This window comes from Tachyglossus aculeatus, chromosome 1 (genome assembly GCF_015852505.1).
Source record: "Tachyglossus aculeatus isolate mTacAcu1 chromosome 1, mTacAcu1.pri, whole genome shotgun sequence".
NCBI classification, from domain to species: Eukaryota; Metazoa; Chordata; class Mammalia; order Monotremata; family Tachyglossidae; genus Tachyglossus; species Tachyglossus aculeatus.
Window position 1 is genome coordinate 34831305 of NC_052066.1, and position 21706 is coordinate 34853010.

The following is a 21706-nucleotide window of genomic DNA, read 5'->3' on the forward strand; positions in this document are numbered from 1 at the left end:
CATAGACCTTCATTTAAATTAGCTTTGATGCCTCATCTTTGCCAAATGTGCACACTGTAAGCACTCAATATGACTGAATGAATGAAGTGTTGTCGAAACTTCTCCCAAAGGCCATGCTGGCCTTCTTGATTTGGTTTCAATCAATCTATGGCATTTATTGAACATTGTTCTAAGTGCTTATATTCTAAGAACAATATAATAGAGTTGGTAGACGTGATCCCTGCCATCAATGAGCTTACCCACCTGAAGTATTGGGTAGTGTACTGGTCAGAGCATAAAGTCAGCATGTTCATTCATTCATTCAACTGTATTTAATGAGCGCTTTGCTTACTGTGTGCAGAGCACTGTACTAAGTGCTTGGGAAGTACAAGTTGGCAACATATAGAGATGGCCCCTACCCAACCATGAGCTTACAGTTTAGAAGGGGGAGACAGATAACAAAACAAAACATGTAGACAGGTGTCAAAATCGTCAGAACAACTAAAATTATAGCTATATGCACATCATTAACAAAATAAATAGAATGGTAAATATGCACAAGTAAAATAGAGTAATAAATCTGTACAAATAGATATAAGTGCTGTGGGGAGGGGAAGGAGGTAGGGCAGGGGGGATGAGGAGGAGGAGATGAAGGAGGGGGCTCAGCCTGGGAAGGCCTCCTGGAGGAGGTGAGCTCTCAGTAGGGCTTTGAAGAGAGGAAGAGTGCTAGCTTGGCGGATGTGTGGAGGGAGGGCATTCCAGGCCAGGGGAAGGACGTGGGCCGGGGGTTGACGGCGGGACAGGCAATAATGAGGCACAGTGAGGAGGTTAGCAGCAGAGGGTGCAGGCTGGGCTGTAGAAGGAGAGCCCTTTCCAATCTAGGGTATGGACCATGAGAACATGCCCCACTTACAGAAACACTTGCAACTTTCGGAAAACTCTGTTGCTATGACGTTTGGACTCTGGACTGACCTGCTGCAGCACTGAAAACCTGAGAAACATTCCCTTACAGTTAACACACATTGCCTTGTCGTTTGTATTTTGATCATTGCTTTCTCATTTCTTATTTTCCTCATTTCAATCTTTTCTTGCATGTCCATTTCTTTTTCTCCCATCCCCTTTCGGCTTAGATTGAACACCCATGTTGATGAAGGACTGGGTATATTTTATCCTCCATTGAATACTTCTCTAATGCTTTACTAATAATTGGAATTATAGTATTTAAGGGCATACTTAGGAGAAGCAGCGTGGCTTAGTGGAAAGAGACCGGGCTTTGGAGTCAGAGGTCATGGGTTCAAATCCTGACTCTGCCAACTGTCAGCTGTGTGACTTTGGGCAAGTCACTTCGCTTCTCTGGGCCTCAGTTACCTCATCTGTAAAATGGGGATGAAGACTGTGATCCCCCCGTGGGACAATCTGATCACCCTGTAACCTCCTCAGCGCTTAGAACAGTGCTTTGCACATAGTAAGTGCTTAATAAATGCCATCATCATTATTATTATTATTACTATGTGCCAAGTAGCACAAAGTAATAATAATAATAATGATGATGACCTCATTATTAATAGTACTACTGCACTAAGCACTGGGCTTGATAAAGGATAGATTGAACACAGTCCCCGTTCCTCATAGAACTCACAGTCTAAGTAGGAGGTAACCAATCCCCATTTCACAGATTAGGTATCTGAGGCTCAGAGAAGTTCAGTGACTTGCCAAGGTCACATAGAGGGCAAGTGGCAAAATGCAGTCTTCTGGGCACAGCAAAGGCTCCAGCAATATTGAATGAACGTTTATTGGAGTTTTGTGTCGTCACTATAAATTCTTGTTTTTTATTTAGGGTGTCCGTGGTGCAGGCTGAGACATAAACTTAGATTTTGGCAGGCCTATTGTCAGTTTATAGTGCCGCGTTAACTCTGGGAAACAGTTCATAATCATATGCGTGTCTTATGATGATGACTTCAAGGGGCAATCATTAGCATACATAAATCCTGGAAGACTGCCTCACAGACTTTCAGTGATTATCATAGTCTGTTGAATTGGGAGGATTTACTGATGATTTGGAAGCATATTTGACACCTGCTTTAAGGTCCCTCAATGCATCTCCATGGCAGCGCAAGATAGATTATGCCTACGCACTCATGCATATGAATGTTGTTACTTGCATATTTATTTACCTATTTATTTGTACATTCAATTATTGATTCAGGTCTTGCATCTGGAGAAATTTGAATATATATGATACCTCTTGATATATTCTTGTTCTTCCTATTGCTTTTCCTATTTGTGAAATATTTTGTGCCTGTTTTCTTCGGATTTTAAGCTTCATTAGAGCAGGAGACCTGTGTCTTCTTTCTGATACAATCTCAACAATCAATGAGTATTCAATACCATGAATTGATTGGGCATGGCAGGGATTTACTGAGTACTTACTGTGTGCAGAGCACTGTACTAAGCCCTTGGGAGGGTTCAATATGACTGAGGTGGTAGACACATTTCCTGCCCACAGTGAAGTTAAAATCTAGAGGGGGGCACAGACATTAATGTAAATAAATAATTATGAATATGTACACAAATGTTACGGGGCTGAGGGAGGGGTGAAGAACGGGTGCAAATCGAAGCAGTGTGTCTCAGTGGACAGAGCCTGGGCTTTGGAGTCAGAGGTCGTGGGTTCAAATCCTGGCTCTGCCAATTGTCAGCTGTGTGACTTTGGGCAAGTCACTTAACTTCTCTGGGCCTCAGTTACCTCATCTGTAAAATGGGGATTAAGACTGTGAGCCCCACGTGGGACAACCTGATCACCTTGTCACCTCCACAGTGCTTAGAACAGTGCTTTGCACATAGTAAGCGCTTAATAAGTGCCATTATAATTATTATTATTATTAAATACAAAGGTGATGCAGAAGGGAATGTGAGAAGAGAAAATGAGGGCTTAGTCAAGAAAAGCTCTTACAGGAGATGTGTTTTTAATAAGGTTTTGAAGGTGGGAAAAGTGATCATCTTTTGGATATGAAAAGGGAGGACATTCCAGGCCAGAGGCAGGACGTGAGCGAGAGGTTGGCAGCAAAACAGATGAGATCGAGGGACAGTGAGTAGTTTGCATATTATAGGCATGAAGTGTGTAGGCTCAGTTGTAGTAGGAATTGAGAGATTCCCACAATTAAGAGGTGGGAGATGGAGAAGGAGTCCAAAAAGAGACTGAGAAGGAGCAGCCAGAGAGATAGCAGGAGAAACAGGGGAGAATAGTAACGGTGAAGCCAAGGTTGGATGGTGTTTCTGGGAGAAGGGGTAATAGAGAGTGTTGAAGGGATCTGAGAGGTCAGGGTTCATTCATTCATTCATTCAATCGTATTTATTGAGCGCTTACTATGTGCAGAGCACTGTACTAAGTGCTTGGGAAGTACAAGCTGGCAACATATAGAGACGGTCCCTACCCAACAACGGGTTCACAGTCTAGAAGGGGGAGACAGACAACAAAACTAAATCTATTAACAAAATAAAATAAATAGAATAGTAAATATGTACAAGGGTTGATTAGATTGGAGTAAGCAGGATGAAATGTGAGACTGCAGAGGAGTGAGATCAGGGCTGGAGATGGAGATTTGGGAAATCATCTGCATATAGATGGTAGTTGAAGCCAAGGGAGTGAATGAGTTCTCCAAGGGAGTGGGTGAAGATGGAGAAATAAGGGACCTGGAATAGAGGCTGAGGGATTCCTACAGCTAATTATGGTATTTGTTAAGAGCTTACTATGTGCCACACACTAAGCACTGGAGTGGACCTCTTCTAGACTGTGAGCCCGCTGTTGGGTAGGGACCATCTCTATATGTTGCCAACTTATACTTCCCAAGCACTTAGTACAGTGCTCTGCACACAGTAAGCACTCAATAAATATGATTGAATGAAAGCCCTACTGAGAGCTCACCTCCTCCAGGAGGCCTTCCCAGGCTGAGCCCCCTACTTCCTCTCCCCCTCCTCCCCCTTTCCCCTGCCTTACCTCCTTCCCCTCCCCACAACACCTGTATATATGTATATATGTTCGTACGTATTTATTACTCTATTTATTTGTGCATATTTATTCTATTTATTTTATTTTGTTAATATGTTTTGTTTTGTTGTCTGTCTCCCCCTTCTAGACTGTGAGCCCACTGTTAGGTAGGGACTGTCTCTATATGTTGCCAACTTGTACTTCCCAAGCGCTAAGTCCAGTGCTCTGCACACAGTAAGTGCTCAATAAATACGATTGAATGAATTGAATGAATGAATGAAAAGAAGAACCTGAGAAAGAGATTGTAAAAGAACCTGTAAAAGAGTATGTGTGGCCAGAGAGAGAACCAGGAGAGGACAGTGCTGGTGAAGTCAAGTTTGAGTAATGTTTACAGGTTGTAAACAATTCAGTTGCATTGTACTCTCCCCCAGGACTTTGCACATAGTAAGCACTCAGTGAATACCATTGTTTGAATATTGAGAAGGGGATGCTTGACAGCACTGAAGGAGGTTGGAGTTCATGGAGGATTAGGATGGAGTAGAGACCATTGAATCCTATTAGGGAAGCAGTGTGGCTCAGTGGAAAGAGCCCGGGCTTTGGAGTCAGAGTTCATCGGTTCAAATCTTGGCTCTGCCACTTGTCATCTGTGTGACTTTGGGCAAATCACTTAACTTCTCTGGGCCTCAGTTACCTCATCTGTAAAATGGGGATTAAGACTGTGAGCCCCACGTGGGACAACCTGATCACCTTGTAAATGCCCCAGCGCTTAGAACAGTGCTTTGCACATAGTAAGCGCTTAATAAATGCCATCATCATCATTATTAGGGTCACACCTGGAAACTTTTCAGTACTCTTACCTGTCTCAGCTTCAAAACGGAGAGTCAAAAAGAGGCTAACCCATTCCATTCCTAGCTTGGGCAGTGGCTAGCGAGTGGAAGGCAATCTGCTACAAGACAAAACTCACCCATGCTGGGCAGCAACGGCACCAAAGAGAGTCAAGGGTGGAAACTCAAGTTTACCACGCAGAAGGAAGCAGTGGTAAACCACTTCCGTATTTTTACCGAGGAAACTCTATGGATACATTACCAGAACGATTGCAGATGGAGGTGGTGGGTTCTGGGAGAGATGTGTCCATGGGGTTGCTACGGGTCGGAGACGACTCAGCAGCATAAAACAAGAGGCCATTGAAGTTGGCAAGAAGGAGATCTTTGTTGACCTTTGAGAGGGCAGTTTCTGTGGAGCAAAGAGGGAAGAAGCCAGATTGGAGGGCAGTCAAGGAGAGAATTGGACAATCAATCAATCAATCAATCGTATTTATTGAGCGCTTACTTTGTGCAGAGCACTGTACTAAGCGCTTGGGAAGTACAAGTTGGCAACATATAGAGACAGTCCCTACCCGACAGTGGGCTCACAGTCTAAAAGGGAGAGACAGAGAACAAAACCAAACATACTAACAAAATAAAATAAATAGAATAGATATGTACAAGTAAAATAAATAAATAAATAGAGTAATAAATATGTACAAACATATATACAGGTGCTGTGGGGAAGGGAAGGAGGTAAGATGGGGGGATGGAGAGAGGGATGAGGGGGAGAGGAAGGAAGGGGCTCAGTCTGGGAAGGCCTCCTGTGGAAGTGAAGGCACCAGATGTAACAATAATAATAATCATAATAATTATGATGGTATTTGTTAAGCACTTACTATGTGCCAAGCACTGTTCTTAGTACTGGGGTTGATACAAGGTAATGAGGTTGTTCCACATGAGGCTCACAGTCTTAATCCCCATTTTCCAGATGAGGTAACTGAGGCACAGAGAAGTTGAGTGACTGGCCCAAAGTCACACAGCTGACAAATGGAGGCGGTATTAGAACTCATGACCTCTGACTCCCAAGCTCGGGCTCTTTCCACTCAAGCCATGCTGCTTATCTATGTAATAATAATTATAATAATAATGGCATTTGTTAAGCGCTTACTATGTGCAAAGCACTGTTCTAAGCACTGGGGGGATACAATGTGATCAGGTGTCCCACGTGGGGCTCACAGTCAATCCCCATTTTACAGATGAGGGAAATGTAGACAACTTGCTCAAGGAGTTTGGAGAGGAAATGGCAGGAGGGAGATGGGGTGACAACTGGTGGGAGCAAAGGGGTCAATTATTATTATTTTTTTTTATTTTTAGGATAGAGGAGTTCTGAACATTCTTGAAAACAATGGGGAAAAAGCCAATGGAGAATGAATAGTTGAAGATGGCAGTCAGGAAGGGGAGAAGGAAGGGGAGGTGATAGGGGAGAAGGGACATCGTCAGAGGCATAAGTGTGCGAGATGGATTTTGAGAGGAGGCAGGAGATCTCTTCTTGAGATGCTGCTGGGAAATATGGGAGACTATTTAGAAGGAGCAGGAGGAGGAAGTGACTGATGAAAAGCTGGGGAAATTTTAGGGAGATCATGTTTGATGGTTACAATTTTCTCAATAAAATACTGGGCCAGATCATTAAGGACAGGCAGTGGTAGAGGTTGGTGGACAGGGGGTTCAGGAGGGAATTAAACCTCTGAAACAACTGACAAGGGCAATTCATTCATTCATTCAATCATATTTATTGAGCGCTTACTGTGTGCAGAGCACTGTACTAAGCGCTTGGGAAGTACAAATTGGCAGCATATAGCGACAGCCCCTACCCAACAGTGGGCTCACAGGCAATGAGCATGTGAGTCAAAAAGGATGGAGAGATGATGTTGCCGGGCAGAGAAGAGGGCAGAGTGAAAGCAGGCGAGGACGCGTTTGATGTTGACAAGGTTCACTTGATATCTGGATTTGTGCCAGTAGCACTCTGTGGCTCCTACACAGCAGCCGAGAAAGTTGACTGGAGGGAATCCTGAGCTGTGGGTTAGTGTTACAAGGTCAACGAAGGGATAGGACAACGAGTGAGTTGAGTTCAGTGGAGAAGGTGATGTTGAGGGCATCAGTTTGGTCAATTTGGCTAATATGACACCAATTTTCTGCCAAAGGGTGGTAGGGAAAGGCCAGACAGGGCAGTTTTAACATGAGCTGAACACCCTACACCTTTTTCCAGTACCTCAAGGGTCTTGAACTTCTCTGTTGTCAAATTTGATAAGTTTCTAAAGCCTAGGTCAGTTGAGTTTCATTATTTTTTTTTGACAATTACAAATACAGTATAGAAAGGGAAGCAGCGTGGCTCAGTGGAAAGAGCACGGGCTTTGGAGTCAGAGGTCATGGGTTCAAACCCCGGCTCCACCAGTTCTAGACTGTGAGCCCACTATTGGGTAGGGACCATCTCTATATGTTGCCAGCTTGTACTTCCCAAGCGCTTAGTACAGTGCTCTGCACACAGTAAGTGCTCAATAAATACGATTGAATGAATGAATGAATTGTCAGCTGTGTGACTCTGGGCAAGTCACTTAACTTCTCTGGGCCTCAGTTACCTCATCTGTAAAATGAGGATTAAAAACTGTGAGCCCCCCGTGGGACAACCTGATCACCTTGTAACCTCCCTGGTGCTTAGAACAGTGCTTTGCACATAGTAAGTGCTTAATAAATGCCATTATTATTATTATTATTATTAAATCTTGATATTGCTCCTTGCATTGGCCATGCATTTTAGACTATAGTGACAGCCCAACTCAGGAGTGAACATACCTCAAAATAATTTTCATGAGTTTGTCAAAAGGAACCTGTCGAGGATTCAGACCTAAGATACCCCAATAGTTTCTAAATTATTCATGTTTGTTCCCAAAAATGATTATGAGTCCCTCGATTTACATGCGTTTACCAAAGATGTCTAGATGCTAGGAAATTACTGTGCATAAACAGTAAATTATCTCAATGATGTGCAATTATTATTGGAATTAATTTTGATCTATATGTTGAATAGATTTTGATAGATTTCACTATAATCGTGATTCTCAAGAATCATAAGGTAGGACATTTATTAAGCACTTCCTGTTCACCAAAGGGCTATGGTAAGTTTTTACTTTCATTCATTCATTCAATCGTATTTATTGAGTGCTTACTGTGTGCAGAGCACTGTACTAAGCGCTTGGAATGTACAATTCAGCAATATTCATTCATTCAGTTGTATTTGAGCACTTACTGTGTGCAGAGCACTGTACTAAGCGCTTGGGAAGTACAAGTTGGCAACATATAGAGACGGTCCCTACCCAACAGTGGGCTCAAAGTCTAGAAGAATAAAAAATAAAGAAATAGAATAAATATGTACTAACAAAATAGAGTAATAAATATGTGCAAACATATATACAGGTGATAGAGAAAATAATAATAATAATAATGGCATTTGTTAAGCGCTTACTATGTGCAAAGCACTGTTCTAAGCGCTGGGGAGAGGGAACAAGGTAATGAGGTTGTCCCATGGGGGGCTCACAGTCTTCACCTCCATTTTACAGATGAGGGAACTGAGGCTCAGAGAAGTTAAGTGACTTACCCAAGGTCACACAGCAGACATGTGGCAGAGCCGGGATTCGAACCTCTGATCTCTGACTCCAAAGCCCGGGCTCTTTCCACTGAGACACGCTGCTTCTCTGAAAATAAAGACAATCCCTGCCCACACTGGGATTGCAGTCTGGGGGTGGGGAGACAGACATCAAAACAAGTAAACAGGCATCCATATAAATAAATAGAATTATAGATATATACATATATACATAAATGTTGTGGGGTGGATTGATGGGGGAAGAGGAAAGGGAATGCGTCTAGGTGGAAGGGAGGGGGAGCTGAGGAAAAAGGGGGGCTTAGTCTGGGAAGGCCTCTCGGAGGAGGTTCGCCTTCAGTGGGTAGGAACACGATAGGGTAGGGGGTCACAGTTGAAGAGGAAGCAAAATAGGTGTCATTCTCATTTTACAGAAGGGAAACAGGTGCAGAGTTAAGTGACTTTGCCAAAGTCACAGAGCAGGCCAGTAGCAGAGCTGGCATTAGAACCTAGGTCTCTAGACTCACAGGGCCTATTTTGTACTATGCTCTGCAGAACTTATTTTGACGTGATGGCAATCGATCTATCATTTTAATGTTTCATTATGTTTCATACTTTCCCGAAAAAAAAATCCATATTCCAAACTGGTATCAGGAGACTTCTGAAGTCTTTGAAATGATTCAATATCCATCTGCAGAAGAATGAGGACCTCTTATATGGTTCTCATCAACAACATCACAGCAGCCCCATCGGAGCCAGGAACAGTGTGGAAAGAGAATGAGTTCTGGTCCAAACTACTAACATCGATCAAGTAATCAATCAGTGATACTTATTGAAGACGTACTGTGTGCATCGCACTGATCTAAGCAACTGGGAATGTACAACGCAATGGAGTTAGACCCTATACCTACCCACAAAGAAATGCCAAATTAAGTGTCCACCAAGATTGTGGATGTAGCAAAACAAAACTACCAACACTGAGTTAGTGAAATTAACGTTCTGTGCCATGTACAACATTTGCAACCTCTTGCTCTCACATTAGATTGCTGTCAATCAACCATATCTATTAAGCACTTACTGTGTGCAGGGCACTGTACTAAGCACTTGGAAGAGTAAAACATCAGCATCCCTACCCACACTCAGCTTATACTCTTGGGTGGGGGTGCTGGAGGGGTATTTCCTGACGGTACACATTGAGTCTTTTTAACTGTGCAGTGTTCTGCACAAAATTGGTACTCATGGAATAATTTTGATAATGATACTGATAATAATGGATTAATATAACTATTAATTGCCTGAACAAATATGGAAACTACAAATTTCTAGTAAATAAGCAAGCTAGTTGTGGGCAGGGAACGTGTCCGCCAATACTGTCATATTATAGTCTCTCATGCCCTTTGTAAAGTGCTCTGCATGCAATGAGTGCTCAATAATAAGTAATAATGACAGTATTTGTTAAGTGCTTACTATGTGCCAAGCACTGTTCTAAGGGCTGGGGTAGATAAAAGGTAATCAGGTTACCCCATGTGGGGCTCACAGTCTTAATCCCCATTTTGCAGATGAAGTAATTGAAGCACAGAGAAGTTAAGTGACTTGCTCAAGGTCACACAGCAGATAAGTGGTGGGGGCAGGATTAGAACCCACATCCTCCAACTCCCTAGCCTGTGCTCTTTCTACTAAGCCATGCTGCTTCCCTATAAATGTCATTGGTTAACTGATTGAGTTCAATGCTTCCTTTCTCTTCTGAAATCCAACATGCCTCAATTCACATTTTCTAAGATATCTTTTAGTTATCTTTGTGTGCTTGTAAAATACTTACTCTTTAATTTGCTAGAGCTTTAGGAAAAATAATAAGAATGTTTATTTTTATTCCAATATGAAAATCTAATCCTCAAAGATATCTCATCTCTAATGAGCCAATGTTGCAAAACAACCATTAGTTATTAAAGCTTCAGATTCCATGAACGATACCCTACCTCACATTGGAGAGTCAAACTTCAAATTAGATGTGGTACTTGTGATGTCTAATTTTATGTTGATTGCATCCCTAAAGTTTTCAAAACTGGAAACTAACGGAGGAAGCAGTATACAAACAGATCGTTAAAATACCTTAAAAAGAACTTCCACATGCTTAGGAATGCTTGGAGATTCAAAATTTAATTGCCCCTGAAAAAACATTACCAAGTCATTTTAATCATCGGGCACTACAGGTAAATAATAATCATATCAAATACTTGTAGCAAATTCAACCAGGAGTATGGGATAAATCTTCCAGGCACATTGATTTCCATCAGTAGTATTTATTTGATAAGAACCCACTGTTTGCTGAACAATCTAATAAGCACTTGCTGCTTCTTCCATTCCCCTCCTTTTGTATCTCTGGTAATGTGTATTCTCTTTTTGCATTTAGTTTTGTAAAGAAGAATTGTCTACATAGTGCAGTGGAGAACCTAAGGACTCTCCCCATTATGATGCATTTTTTTACTTTTCTTGATAGTGTGGTCTTTTTCTTCTACAATAATAATAATAATTTTGGTATTTGTTAAGCACTTACTATGTGCCAAGCACTGTTCTAAGTGCTGGGGTAGATACAGGGTCATGAGGTTGTCCCACATGGGGCTCACAGTCTTCATCCCTATTTTACAGATGAGGTAACTGAAGCACAGAGAAGTTAAGTGACTTGCCCAGCACTTACTACGTGCCAAGCACTGTTCTAAGCACTGGGGTAGATACAAGGTAATCAGGTTATCCCACGTGGGGCTCACAGTCTTAATCCCCATTTTAAAGGTTGAGGTAACTGAAGCACAGAGAAGTTAAGTCACTTGCATTAAGGTCACACAGCAGACAGTAGCCTCTGTCTCTTTGGCCCATGTTCTTTCCCCTAGGCCATGCTTGGAGTTATTAGCTCAACAGAGAGATAGAAGAATGAGAGGGATGAGTTCAGTTAGTTGAAGGTGTAGATTTGTGCATCACGATAGATGGGAATTGGATAGGAATTCCAAATAGGGCACAAGGGCCTGAGAAAAGTGACCGATCAGAGAACTCTGTGGGGGGAGAAGACATTTCTCAGGGAGATAGGGGTGGGAGGGAGACAACGATGGATTAGGTGGTTGTGAAAAAGAGTGGCATTTCAGATTTGGTGAGGTTAGAAATGGTACATTGACTAGTACTAATGAGATCTAGTGTGTATCCAAGTTTGGTGAGTGGGTGAGATTAGGTGGAAATCTGGTGGAGGAAGAGTTAAGCAGAGTTGAGGATGAGGGGAAGCAGGAGGTTGGGTGAATCAGCAGGAATATCCATGTGAATACTGAATTCCCTGAGTATCAGTTTATGGGAGGAGAAGGAGTGAACTGAAGGTAGCCATGGTGACATTTGCATCTTTAAGAACTGCATTTTTCTTTCTCTGGTTCTAAATTAACACATCTTCCATACCCTCCTGCTGGACAACTGTTATGGGCTGGTTTGGAAGCCTGCGTGTGATAGAGACATGGATTCACAGAACACACATCACTAGCAGATTCATTTAGAGATAGTTACCCACATGGTGCCTCTTTAGCCTGTGGAGGCTCCAGGACATATGCGGATATTGGTTTAACTCTCAACAGTCTGGGAATTTAACTGTCAGTTCAGTGAGGGTTATAGTCCTTCACCTAACACTTGCCTTCTATCTGCTCATTTCTGGCTTTCTGCTATGCAGGTGTTCCTGCTACACTATGGGTGGATGGTGGCCCAGAGGATGTGCAGGCTTTGACATGAACTTATTCTGTGAATGGTGAACACCCCCATGTGAAGGTGTGGTCTCTGCCCAGTTGGGCCATAACAGTCAACCCATCAGTGGTATTTATTGAGCCCTTACTATGTGCAGAACACTGTACTAAGCACCTGGGAGACTACAACAGAGTTAGCAGAGACTTTCCCTGTTCATAACATGGCTATGGTCTAGAGGGGAAAGTTTCTAATCGGTGCTTTCATTACCAAAGCACCTTAGATGAGTCATTTGAATTTGCTTCCCACAACACATCATTGATGTAGGGTTTACATGGGGAGGTTAAGTGACCTCCCCCTTTTAGACTGTGAGCCTACTGCAGGGTAGGGACTGTCTCTATATGTTACCAACTTGTACTTCCCAAGCGCTTAGTACAGTGCTCTGCACACAGTAAGCGCTCAATAAATACAATTGATGATGATGATGATGAAGTGACTTGTCCAATGCCACACAATAGACAGGTGACAGAGGCAGGACTAGAATCCCAGTCTCCCAACTTCTAGGGCTGCAGCTCTCCCTCCATGTGTGATATTTGTGCAGGGGATGATTAATTAATTGATTGACAGTACTTGTTAGGTGTTTACTATGTGCCAAGCCCTATTCTAAGCACTGGGGTAGAGAAGCAGCAAGCCACAGTGGCTAGAACATGGGCCTGGGAGTCTGAAGGTCATGGGTTCTAATCCCAGCTCTGCATATTGTCTGCTGTGTGAGTTGGGATAACTCATTTTACTCTGCCTCATTTCCCTCATGTGTAAAATGGGGATTGAGATTGTTATCCCTATGTGGGACAGGGACTGTGTTCATCCCTATTTGATTGTATCCACCCCAGTGCTTAGTACAGTGCTAAGTACATAGTAAGCACTTAAATACCATTATTATTATTATTACAAGGTAGTAAGCTTCATTCATTCAATTGTATTTATTGAGCGCTTACTGTGTGCAGAGCACTGTACTAAGCACTTGGGAAGTACAAGTTGGCATCATGTAGAGATGGTCCCTACCCAACAATGGGCTCACAGTCTAGAAGCAGCATGGCTCAGTGGAGAAACAGTGTGGCTCAGTGGGAGAAGCACCATGGCTCAGTGGAAAGCACCCAGGCTTTGGAGTCAGAGGTCATGGGTTCAAATCCCAGCTCCCCCACTTGTCAGCTGTGTGACTTTGGGCAAGTCACTTAACTTCTCTGCGCCTCAGTTACCTCATCTGTAAAATGGGGATTAAGACTGTGAACCCCCCGTGGGACAACCTGATCACCTTGTCACCTCCCCAGTGCTTAGAACAGTGCTTTGCACATAGTAAGCACTTAATAAATGCTATCATTATTATTTCTCTTCTAGACTGTGAGCCCACTGTTGGGTAGGGACCGTCTCTATATGTTGCCAACTTGTACTTCCCAAGCGCTTAGTACAGTGCTCTGCACACAGTAAGCACTCAATAAATACAACTGAATGAATGAATGAATGAATGAGTAGAAGGGGGAGACAGACAACAAAACATATTAACAAAATTAAATAAATAGAAAAATATGGAACCTTCACGAATTTGCATGTCATCCTTGTGCAGGGGCCATGTTAATCTTCTCTGTATCATTCCAATTTTAGTAGATGTGCTGCCTAAGGGAGCTTGGTAGTAAGGTCCCAGTCCCTCATGAGTTGTCTCACAGCCTTAGTAGGAGCGGGTAGGATTGAATCTCCATTTTACAGTTAACAGGCACAGAGAAGTGAAGTCACTTGCCCAAGGTCACACAGCAGACACACAGCAAAGTCTCCAACTCCCAGGTCCAAGCTCTCTTTAACATTACTAGTAAGTGCTTCTGATGTGCCAGGTTTATTCAATTGTAAGTGCTGGGGTAGATAACTTGTACTTCCCAAGTTCTTAGTACAGTGCTCTGCACACAGTAAGAGCTCGATAAATACGACTGAATGAATGAATAAATGATCAGGTTGGACCTACATTTAATCCTTATTTTACACGAGGTAACTGATGCCCAGAGATGTTAAGTGGCTTGCCCAAGGTCACAAGGTCACTGTGGCTCAATGGAAAGGGCACGGTCCTTGGAGTCAGAGGTCATCAAATCCCGGCTCCACCAATTGTCAGCTGTGTGACTTTGGACAAGTCACTTAACTTCTCTGGGCCTCAGTTCCCTCATCTGTAAAATGGGGACTAAGACTGAGTCCCCCATGGGACAACCTGATAACGCCCCCAGCACTTAGAACAGTGCTTTGCACATAGTAAGTGCTTAATAAATGCTATTATTATTATTATTATTATTATTATTATTATTATCATGATCCAGGTTCCATCTGGGCAGAGAAGGCATTTTGTGCTGCTGTTGTACTTTCTGGGGACACGTGTTTTCTGGCCCCTGATAGTCTCATGCTGGACTCAAGGAGTAGAGCTGGGACATTCCCCCTCTGTTTCTCCTTGAATGTAAATGTCATCTGGGCTCTTCTCCATAGTGTATTATGCATAATATTTGGGTTCACACAATAGCCATAGCTTTGTTTGTAAACTCCCCTGTTCATACCAACCGGGACTTTCCTGGACCTCAGTGAAACATAGAAGAGTCAAACCACACCACCGACCCCCAAGTTTACTGTGGAAAGTTTTTTTACTTAGTCTTACCAACATGCAAGTGTGTACCAAGCTTAAACTTAAAGTGTGTACCACCCTGAACTTGAATTCAGCCTAGCCAGCGAGAAAGGAGAATGCCTTAAATGATTTAAAAATCTTTTCTCCTGAGACTGGTTCCCTTAAAAAAAATTCCTACCTCACCTCCCTTCCCTCCTTCTCTGGCCCAGCCTGCACCCTCCGCTCCTCTGCCGCTAATCTCCTCACCGTGCCTCGTTCTCGCCTGTCCCGCCGTCGACCCCCGGCCCACGGTCTCCCCCGGGCCTGGAATTCCCTCCCTCCGCACATCCGCCAAGCTAACTCTCTTCCTCCCTTCAAGACCCTACTGAGAACTCACCTCCTCCAGGAGGCCTTCCCACACTGAACCCCTTCCTTTCCCTCCCCCTCCATCCCCCCCGCCTTACCTCCTTCCCCACAGCACCTGTATATATGTATGTACATATTTATTACTCTATTTATTTTACTTGTACATATTTATTTTATTCTGTTAATATGTTTTGTTTTGTTCTCTGTCTCCCTCTTCTAGACTGAGCCCACTGTTGGGTAGGGACTGTCTCTATATGTTGCCAACTTGTACTTCCCAAGTGCTTAGTACAGTGCTCTGCACACAGTAAGTGCTCCATAAATACAATTGATTGATTGATTACCACATATACACTCTCACACTCAGTCACTCCACCAAGAGTCCAATACCAGTCTGCTGGTCAAGGGAGCCCACTCTGCCAATGCTTCTTCTTTCTGCTTCCAAATTCTGTTGCCTTCTGCGGTTTTCCATTGCTGCTGTCCTGCGTGCTTTCTTTAATGCTTGCTTCTGCTCCAGGTGCTTCACATGCCTTCTCTATACTCCTTCATTCAATTGTATTTATTGAGCTCTTACTCTGTGCAGAGCACTGTACTAAGCGCTTGGAAAGTACAAGTTGGCAACATATAGAGACAGTCCCTACCCAACAGCGGGCTCACAGTCTAGAAGGGGGAGACAGACAACAAAACAAAACATATTAACAAAATAAAATAAATAGAATAAATATGTACAAGTAAAATAGAGTAATAAATATGTACAAACATATATACCAATATACAGGTGCTGTGGGGAGGAGGGGGCTCAGTCTATACCTCTGCTCCAGGTACTTTCCTCTACATACTTCTGCTGGTTGATTCAAAACAAGCACCTTTTATCTGCCTTAGGCATCACAGCTGTGGCTCTTTGTGGAAATTAATTGGTTGGTCCAGGCCCGTTACTTGGTAGAGCAGGAAGAGAAAGCCACCCCTCCCTCCATGCTCCACCCCCATAAGCCAGCAATCCTGCCTCAGGTAGAGCCCATCCCTTCTCCAGTCTCTTCCTTGCTGTTCGTGGGATCACAAATAGTCAGGAATAAAGGACTTGCTGCGGGCTCACCATATCTTCCAATCCTTGGTCCTGAGAGATTAGTCTCTCAATTGTGCATTGGCTGTATCAGTCACACCTGTATCCATTAATGAAATCAGAGCTTCAAACCAGATAATGGCCAATTTGAAAGGATAGCAACAGAAAAATTCCCAACTGAGGATTATAAATTTCAAAGCTAAAAATACCAAGCTGGAGTATCTGATTGCCAGAAACTAATCATCATGGGTTTCACCACATTACTGCTTGTAGATTTTGTTTAGGGAAGTAGCCAGACAAGAGTTAAGCCTAAAAACAGACCTACAAATTAATTTGCCCTTGCTTTACTTTTTTTTAACCTGAGGTATAGTTTAAATGGAGAGAAACCTTTACCGTGTGGAATTCTCTTATGGATGGTCATGGAAGAGAAAACAGAAACACACAGCACAGGAAGTTCAATTTTTTTTAATGGTATTTGTTAAATGCTTACTATGTGCCAGGCACTGTACTAAGCTCTGGTGTAATAATAATTATGGTATTTGCTAAGTGCATACTATGTACCAAGATCTGTTCTCAGTGCTGGGGTAGATACAAGGTAATCAGGTTGTCCCACGTGGAGCTCCCATGACCTAGTGACAAGAACACAGGCTTGGAGTCAGAGTTCATGGGTTCTAATAATAATAATAATGGCATTTATTAAGCACTTACTATGTGCAAAACACTGTTCTAAGCACTGGGGAGGTTACAAGGTGATCAGGTTGTCCCATGGGGAGCTAATAGTCTTCATCCCCATTTTACACATGAGGGAACTGAGGCCCAGAGAAGTGAAGTGACTTGCCCAAAGTCACACAGCTGACAGTTGACAGAGCCAGGATTTGAGCCCATGACCTCTGACTCCAAAGCCCACGCTCTTTCCACTGAACCACGCTAATCCCATTTCCGTCACTTGTCTGCTGTGCGACCTTGAGCAAGTCACTTAACTTCTCTGTGCCTCAGTTACCTCATCTGTAAAATGGGGATTGAGACCGTGAGCACCCCTCTGGGATAACCTGATTACCTTATATCTACTACAGTGCTTAGAACAGTGCTTGGCACATAGTAAGCACGTAACAAATACCGCAATTATCATTACTATTATTATTATTATTATTCCCTATGATAACCTGATTACCTTATATCTACTACAGTGCTTAGAACAGTGCTTGGCACATAGTAAGCATCTAACAAATACCATAATTATCATTATTATTATTATTCCCTATTTTACAGAGGTAACTGAGGACCAGAGAAGTTAAGTGGCTTGTCTAAGGTCACAGAGCAGACAATATTCTTTTAGGAAACTAACACAGTGGAGGCAGGATGGAATCAAGATTCAGATCAAACCTAAAATCTATAGACCAAAGATAGTTTTTCTGTCTAACCTGTCCACATGTTTTCTTTTGTTGTCTGTCTCCCCCTTCTAGACTGTGAGCCCGTTGTTGGGTAGGGACCATCTCTATATTTTGCCAACTTGTACTTCCCAAGCGCTTAGTACAGTGCTCTGCACACAGCAAGTGCTCAATAAATACGATTGAATGAATGAATGAATGAAAAGCGGTGCAGGTAGGACTAGAATTCAGATCCTTCTGACTCTCAGACCCGTGCTTAATCCACTAGGTCATGCTGCTTTGTCTCTATGAGGATGACATAGTCTTTTTAATAATAATAATCATGGTATTTGTCAAGCACTTACTGTGTGCCAGGCACTGTACTAAGCACTAGGGTAGATACAAGCAAATCAGGTTGGACCCAGTCCCTTGTCCCACGTGGGGCTCAAAGTCTCAATCCCCATTTTCTACAAGAGGGAACTGAGGCACAGAGAAGTAAAGTGACTTGCCCAGGGCCACACAGCAAACAAATGGCAGAGCTGAGATTAGAAGCCATGACTTTCTGATTCTCAGGCTCATGCTCTAGCCATTATGCCATGCTGCTTCTCACCTGCTCCTTCTTTTTCCCAGGAAGGGTGAGTGAGAAGCCAATCTCCTCCCAGAATATCCCAAAAGCTACTGGTTGGAGGTAGGGAGAGAAGTTTCTACTGTTCCCTTTTGGCAGAGCAGCCTCTCTCCTTCCAGAATATTCCAATAAGCACTGGGAATGGTGGTGGGGAGTTGCTTCTGTTCCTCTCTCTGCAATCCACTTGCCAGGCACGGTATGGACATGTCCTTGCTTTATGCACATATGCTTTAACAAAAATGAAATTACTTGTCTTCTTGGCCAAGATTTTCTTTATTCTAACGACTTCTTCCATGCACTACAATAACTGTGAAACAATTTGCCTGGAGTATGCTGCAGTACATTTTGTTCTTCAGACCCTGATCATTTTGTCACATGCAAGGCTGAAGTTATCTGACCACACGCTATCTGACCTTGGCTTCACAGACTCCGTCCTCTCCTGGTTCTCCTCTTACCTCTCCGGTCGTTCTTTCTCAGTCTCTTTTGCAGGCTCCTCCTCCCCCTCCCATTCTCTCACTGTGGGGGTTCCCCAAGGTTCAGTGCTTGGTCCCCTTCTGTTCTCAATCTACATGCACTCCCTTGGTGACCTCATTCGCTCCCACGGCTTCAACTATCATCTCTACGCTGATGACACCCAGATCTACATCTCTGCCCCTGCTCTCTCCCCCCTCTCCAGGCTCGCATCTCCTCCTGCCTTCTGGACATCTCCATTTGGATGTCTGCCCGCCACCTAAAGCTCAACATGTCAAAGACTGAACTCCTTGTCTTCCCTCCCAAACCTTGCCCTCTCCCTGGCTTTCCCATCTCTGTTGACAGCACTACCATCCTTCCCATCTCACAAGCCCGCAAACTTGGTGTCATCCTCGACTCCGCTCTCTCATTCACCCCTCACATCCAAGCCGTCACCAAAACCTGACAGTCTCAGCTCCACAACATTGCCAAGATCCGCCCTTTCCTCTCCATCCATACTGCTACCCTGCTCATTCAAGCTCTCATCCTATCCCGTCTGGACTACTGCATCAGCCTTCTCTCTGATCTCCCATCCTCGTGTCTCTCTCCACTTCAATCCATACTTCATGCTGCTGCCCGGATTATCTTTGTCCAGAAACGCTCTGGGCATATCACTCCCCTCCTCAAAAACCTCCAGTGGCTACCAATCAATCTGCGCATCAGGCAGAAACTCCTCACCCTGGGCTTCAAGGCTCTCCATCACCTCGCCCCCTCCTACCTCACCTCCCTTCTCTCCTTCTACAGCCCAGTCCGCACCCTCTGCTCCTCCACCGCTAATCTCCTCACCGTACCTCGCTCTCGCCTGTCCCGCCATCGACCCCCAGCCCACATCCTCCCCCGGGCCTGGAATGCCCTCCCTCTGCCCATCCTCCAAGCTAGCTCTCTTCCTCCCTTCAAGGCCCTGCTGAGAGCTCACCTCCTCCAGGAGGCCTTCCCAGACTGAGCCCCTTCCTTCCTCTCCCCCTCGTCCCCCTCTCCATCCCCCCATCTTACCTCCCTCCCTTCCCCACAGCACCTGTATATATGTATATATGTTTGTACATATTTTTTTTACTCTATTTATTTATTTAATTTATTTGTACATATCTATTCTATTTATTTTATTTTGTTAGTATGTTTGGTTTTGTTCTCTGTCTCCCCCTTTTAGACTGTGAGCCCACTGTTGGGTAGGGACTGTCTCTATATGTTGCCAATTTGTACTTCCCAAGTGCTTAGTACAGTGCTCTGCACATAGTAAGCACTCAATAAATACGATTGATGATGATGATGATGATGAAGTGTGGATAGCTTTCATGTGGCTTTATAGTCTATGCATAAAATATTTTCTACAAAATGAAAATAATACCTCAAGGTGAAATAGCTTAATTCATTTCTTCTGTACAAATTTCAAAATCAGTCAATCAGTAGTATTTATTGAACACTTACTGTGGGTTGTGCGCAGAACACTGTTCTAAGTTCTTGGGACAACAGAGTTCTCTGCATATTCCCTGACAATATGTTCCCTGCCCACAAAAAGCTTAAAGTCTAGAGGGGGAGACAGATATTAACATATATGGCAAATGCAAGAAATAAAATTAATAATGGTGAATAAACACTTAATTATTTGGAAATTTAAGCAATCAATATTGCTGAAATATCGATGGTATCAATGGTATTTACATACCATTGAGATCAATCTGTCCATGAATGGTATTTATTGAGTCCTTTTTTAGTGAGGAGGACTGTACTGAGTCTTTGCGAGAGTACAATAGAGTAAGCAGACACAATTCTTGATCTTAAGGAACTTACAATCTAGTAAGTGAAACATCCAGTATCAGGATACGTTCATATCAAAGGGTTGGATCAAAAATCAAAGATCAAATCAGTAGTTTAAGGTAAGCAGAAAGAAAGACATGTCTGAATGTGTAACAATGCAATTACAAAATTGCATCTCAGAGTTGACGATTTTAACTCCATCAATTAGGCCGTTACCACACTAAGATGCAGGGATTGTTGGTGTTTTTGATGGAGTGTAATTCATATGTAGAATGGTAAGAATAATTAGATCAGTACCTTAGAGAAATAAGAATGGTATCCCTAAAGATAATGTATTTAATTTTGACCAGCATCCTAAATTAATCTGAAAACATCGGTTCTTATGGCTACCACATTATCATTTTCTAAAAAAACACAATTCATTGCCTAAATAATTCTATTAATTTATCTGGGCAGTTAAAGGTTTCCAGTTATTTTAACAGTTAATAACACTTTTCCATATCTAAAGAAACATGGGTCCAGAGGAGTTCAACATCTTCCTGTGGAGGGACGTTTGTTCAGTTAAGTAATCATGGAATGTGAAAGGGAAAATGGTCCTAGTAGTTGTTACCAAGGGATTATTCATTAAAGAAAATCTCAGTTGACACTTTTATGAACTTTACATACAGAAAACACAAGGTTTAAATATATATTAGCCAGATATTGTATTCAGCATGAACTATCCTTCTGGGCATAATAAAAACTGTGGTGTTAGAAGGTTACCATAGTAACCTGTAAAATTTCCTCTTCATATATCTCCATTACTGAATGCCCCCTCTGTCCCTCACCAAATGACATAACCATGAACTTGCTTTTCCACTGCAAAAATCTCTTTCCTTTAATCTGTGGCCTGAGTGGGGTTATTTTATAATTTTGTCTGTGTACATTTGCTTCTGATTTAGTATCATATCTCTGTTTTCTATTTAGACTATTGTGTTGATTCAAAATGTTACTGATTTGTGTATACTCTAATTGAAGTATAATTTATAGACTTAGAACTGGTTTCTAAAAATGAAATGAGCATTCCTAAATTTGCCCCCACCCCCAATTCTTTGGCTTTACCTAGTTAAAACCTGTTAAACAAATCAATCTTTCTCCCATCTACTTCTGAAGTACTTTTTATAATCTCCCCAGATTCAGGGGAGTGGGGGTGGTTAGCAATAAGGTTCTTGGGGTGGAGTTCTTTTGGAAGTTATATCGAATTAGTAGGTGACTGAACCATTGAGAAAAACAAATGATATATTGA

The 21706-nt window shown here is 42.8% G+C and overlaps 1 non-coding gene across 1 annotated transcript; it reads right to left on the reverse strand.

Annotated features, from left to right (window-relative positions):
• Positions 1-13689: 13689 nt before the first annotated feature.
• Positions 13690-13793, reverse strand: LOC119938493. Its single transcript, XR_005454446.1, has one exon. It is a non-coding gene; the product is annotated as a U6 spliceosomal RNA (small nuclear RNA).
• Between the last annotated feature and the right edge of the window lie 7913 nt (positions 13794-21706).